This window comes from Oncorhynchus keta, chromosome 32, assembly GCF_023373465.1.
Source record: "Oncorhynchus keta strain PuntledgeMale-10-30-2019 chromosome 32, Oket_V2, whole genome shotgun sequence".
In the NCBI taxonomy this organism is placed as follows: Eukaryota; Metazoa; Chordata; class Actinopteri; order Salmoniformes; family Salmonidae; genus Oncorhynchus; species Oncorhynchus keta.
The window spans coordinates 17,035,187-17,040,694 of record NC_068452.1 but is presented as its reverse complement, the minus strand read 5'-3'; positions in this window follow the sequence as shown (position 1 = coordinate 17,040,694).

Below are 5,508 nucleotides of genomic sequence, written 5' to 3'. Positions count from 1 at the left end.
CAACGGAATTAGTCATATGATCGACTAGCTGGCTGGCTGGCTAGATGGCTAATGTTGTCTGTGCTATTTAGCCAGCTCGCTAGGTTTACAAGGGTGTAGCTATAGCTACTATACAGCCACACTATGCCAGGTAGTTACACTTTTGCTGTATACTTTTATTTTACTCAGAGAGGCCGGGTCGGGTTTGGTTAAATAGTTATGTGGCTTTTGACTGGGTTTCAAGCCTAACTGTTGTTTATATTACTTCAGGGAATTTTTTTTCTCCCTATTTTATATTTGAGAGATGATAGTTATCGTCTGGTAAAGGTCTTAATTTATACATCACATCTTGATGTCTTTTTGCCTGACCTGCTGGGGTGCTTTTGTGGTCATCGCTTTTGTCGCCGCGCAGCACAGGTTTCAGGGCGCATTGGGGAATGGCGATTGGTTGACATTTGGGTGTACGGGTAGGCTCTGTTGGTGACTATGAATGCACACAAGGTTTTTGTTGTTGTTGTTGAGACATGCTCAAGTGGGGATAAATAGTCGGGTCATTATTGTTGTAATCAAATTGTATTTTGTTACTTGACAAACAATATTTTCATGCTACAAGGAACAGTCAATGTACTTCTAATTCCATCTACATATCATTTAGAATTAACCTAATTCGAGCGATGCTATGCATAGCAGGTACATCTAGCTTTAAGACTAGCGTCTAAGGATATGGGTTCTTTTACTCCCTCAGTTGGGGAGGAGGTTGGGTAGGTTTGTGGTAGGGTCAGGGTATTAGCTCACAAGATGTTTACTACTTTATACTTTCATCATTTCATTTTGTACAAGTTGTAGACACTCAACGCAATTTGGTTTCCTTCTTTTTCCCTATGTCTTATTTTCATTAAAGATGTCGGCACCTAATATCTATACATTTATGACACTTAACATTAAGGTACTAAATGCCCAGTCAAGTGCAAACACATTCTGAATGATCTAAAGCAGCATAAGGTTTATATAGTTCTTCTTCAGGAGACACACCTGACTGACTCTGAGCATGATAAACTGAAGAGAGAATGGGTGGGTCAAGTGTACTATTCATTTTTCACCTCTCGGGCAAGAGGGGTGGCCATACTCATAAATAAGCATTGCCCCTTTCAGATACAATCTTAGGTTAAAGACAAAGGGGGTAGGTTTGTGATCAGTCAAGGTTTCATTAACACTGAGCCCATTATCATTGTGAATGTTTATGGGCCTAAACATGATGATCCTAAATTGTTACCAATAAATCTTTTTGAAGTTAATGTGACCATCATCAGAGATCATAATGACAGGGGAATTTAACTTGGTACTGGACCCTTACAGTGATAGATATTCCTCTCATAGTATCAACCTCACACAGGCAGCTAAAATGTTAAAGGCAGAAATGAAACATTTTGGACTTGTAGACTTATGGAGATTTCACAACCAAAAGGTTAAAGAATACTCTTTTTTTTCTCCACTGTCCATAACAGTTACTTTAATTTACGTATTTCTTATTAGAGAATTATTCCTGCAGCCAAGGAAAGTTTAACTACTGGATGTGAGGACTTACAAAGATGTATATCAGATCATTCTGCCCTGCTGGCTTCAGTACCACTCAGTAAAACACAACCACCCTCAAGAAGATGGAGGTTTGGCACATACTTACTAAATAATCCCACATTTGCAACATTTCTGAACACTTATATAGTCATATTTTTTAGCACCGATAACAACTCTGCCCCCCACCCTAATTCTATGGGAAGCTTTCCTTGCATATCTGAGGGGGAAAATCATAGCCTTTAGTTCAGGTGCTCGTAAGATGTATAAGCCTCAAGTAGATTAATTGGAAAATGAAATTAGAGATCTGGAAAATGGACATAGTGTAACATTTGACGACTCAACTCTACAAAAATTAGACTCGATTGGAACATAACACCCTGATGACCCATAAAGTGGAAAATGCTCTTAGGAGAACAAAACAGAACTACTACGAACATGGAGATAAAGCAGGGAAGTTGCTTGCTTGGCAGATAAGATGAGAGGATCCTAGTAGAGTTATTAGCTCTATTAAGCTGCCCAATAACACAGTTGTTCAGTCCTGAGGAAATTAATCTAGTCTTCAGGGAGTTTTATAAAACATTGTACAAGTCTGAAGGGGATGTCCCTGCCACAATGCATGAGTTTTTGAACAAACTCAATTTACAAACTTTAACTGATGAGGATAGAGAGCACCTGGAGAAAGAGATTACCTCAGAGGAAATTAGGGAATCCATTTTCAACACTGCTTGGGGAAAATCACCAGGGTTAGACGGATTCCCTATTGAATTCTATTGATCCTTTTTACCCAAACTAATTGAGCCTTTTTGCAGTATGTTTAATAGAGACAGAAAAGCTCCCAGACACATTTGAACAGGCACTGATCACAGTTTTGTTAAACTCTGGGAAAGATCCTCTGCTTTGTGGGTCATAAAGACCAATATCTCTATTGAACATTCTCGCGAAACTCATAGCTCTTAGACTGGATGAGGTTCTTCCGGACTTGGTTGATGTGGACTAAACAAGCTTTGTAAGAAACCGCTCATCTCCTGATAATATCAGAAGATTATTTAATATTATGTATTATGACCAAGAATCTGTAGTGACGCCTTCATTAGATGCTGAAAAAGCTTTTGACCGTATAGAATGGAACTACCTGTTTGAAGTTTACAGAGGATGAATATTGGACCTAAGTATGTAGGTCTGATTAGATTACTGTACAAATGTCCGGTAGCTCAGATCCTGACGAATGGAAACATTTCCTCACAGTTCTCCCTATCACGTGGCACGAGACAGGGTTGTCCCGCAAGTCCGCTCCTTTTTTCTTTGGCTATAGAGCCACTGGCAGAAGCTTATATAGGTGGGCGTGAACATCTGGTCTCGCTCTATGACGATGACATTTTTCTTTACCTCGCTAAACCAGAAATTTCACTCCGAACATGAGTTGACATCCTGAAAGAATATGGGACCTTTTCAGGATATAAAATAAACCTATTGAATAGTATAATTATGCCTTTTAACAGGGCAGCTCTGCAGAACCCAATCCTAGACCAGCCGTTTTCTTGGAAACCACAGAAAATGACATATCTTGGATTGCAAATTCCTTCTGAAATTATTAAGACATATCACCTGAACTATACTCCACTTCTCAAAAAGGTTGGGGAAGACTTGGATAGATGGCAGGATTTACGAATTTCTCTTATTGGGCGGGTCAATTGTGTAAAGATGAATATATTACCAAAATTATTGTACCTTTTTCAAACCTTGCCCTTTACTATTCCCAAAGGTTTTTTCAAACAACTTAATAGGAAGGTTTCTTCAATTCTGTGTAAAGGGAAACGCCCCAGAGTGAAACTCACAACTTTATTGCAAACCATTCTCAGAAGGAGGACTTACTCTACCTGACATCCAGTTGTTGTTTTACTGGGTATCTCAGTTAAAGGCTGTGTGGGTATGACAAGATACAACACCAAGTTCACCCTCTTGGAGACAGATAGAGGAGTGTCTGACCCCTGCCACATTGGCATCTATACCTTAGCCCACCTAAAGCTTTGCAAGGTGTCATAAACAACCCTTTCATTAAAAACACTTTAAATACATGGATTGAAGTCTGTAAACAAACAGAAGGGCTTAGATCTATATACGAACAAACACCTTTCTATAATAACCCCATCTTACCCAAAGCCCTGAGAGATGGTATTATTTTCTTGGTTTAACAAAGGAATTAAAACATTTGGTAATCTCTATAGAGAAGGTGAACTACTATCCTTTCCACAACTGGCATCTCATTTTCAGTTACCTCAACTCATTTCTTTAAATTAAATACCTACAGGTTAGGCATTATATTGCCACGCATCAGGGAGGTAGGATTCAGCCCATGAGTAAACCTATAACTGATTAACTGTGGCTGGAAAGGGTAAAAGGTGTCATTTCTTACATGTTCTCTCGGCTTCAAGCTCTGTTGGGGAACGATGATCCTCTGAAAGCTTGCATGAAGTGGCATGATGACCTTTGCATGACGTGGCGTGATGTCTCGTTGAGGATGAGAAATGGGGAAAGCTCTTTTTAGATGCTCAGGGTCTTTCATTTAACACAAGGCACCAGAGAGACTGTATAAGATCAATTCTAAATATTCAACATTTTGCCCAAGGTGTAAAACGGGAGTGGGCACCCTTATGCATATGTTTGCCCTGAAATATGCCCTGAAATATGCAATTATTGGAAAGACATTATTCAGATCTTATCACAGGTCACTAATATGACGGTACAAACGAAATACTTACTTATTCTTCTTGGAGATGATTCTGTTCTACCAGTTAATATTTGTAGCAAAACCAGATCCATTACATTGGCAGTCATTGCAGACAATAAATGCACAGCTATAGATGTCACCTTAGCTGCCTCATTACTTCTTTCGTCATTAATATAATGTTATTATTTGTTTTTGTGTTGAATGATTTATTTTCTAGCATGGAATATGAAGGTCATTCTGTTTCTTTTTGTTGTTGTTAATGAGTGAAGCTAATACCGGTAGAGGGGAGGGAGGGGGGTGTTCCTGTGTTGGGGAGGGAAGAGTTTTGCGCGATGTGCCCCCATGTAGCATGGTGTTTTGTGTAGGTGGAAGGAGTAAAGGGGCATTATCTGTGTCATATTTTTCTGATTGTTAAATTGTATAAAAAGAAATGGCAATAAATATATTGTAAAAAAAATAAGAATAAGAATACGGTGATTGACAGATTTGAAGTAAGTACCTTAAAAATTGATTTTTCTGCTGCTTCCCTCATTCAGACCGAGTCTGGAACCGACCAGGTCTATACGAAAAGGGTCTAGTTGTCATCGGGTTCGTTCAGAATGGGTTTTATATTTTTAAAATTAATTTATGCATATCGGGTCCGGATGGGAAAACCCCACATCCATTTTGGAACGTGTCCAATTTTTTTGGCCCGTGAGGGCCTCTACCATCCATTTTAGCTCTGATGACCGCATTCAAAATGGATGTCTGTTCTGGCTCACATGAGGGAACACTCTCAATACAAATGAATCTTTTATTAATCTAAATGTTCATGAATGTCTCTCCCTCTCTCTCTCTCTCTCTCTCTCTCTCTCTCTCTCTCTCTCTCTCTCTCTCTCTCTCTCTCTCTCTCTCTCTCTCTCTCTCTCTCTCGGCAGCTGACACAGTTTGACTAAAGCCTCGACATGCCTGTGGCGTTGACTGCCTCCGAGCGTGGTGAGTTTTGTTTTTTCCTCTCCCTTCCTTTCCTCCCTCCACCCCTCCTTTCCTTCCTCCAGCCCCTCAACCTCCTCCTCCCTTACCCAGCTCATCTCCTCTCTGTAGCTCTGAAAAATGGGGCCGCCCCATGTTCTATATTACACCCACATCCATAAACACACCACACAGCCATTAACACCCACAGTTTCTCAATGCCGCAGCCAGAAAAGGGCTACTTTAATGAAGCCGTATAATGTGTCCCCTAAATG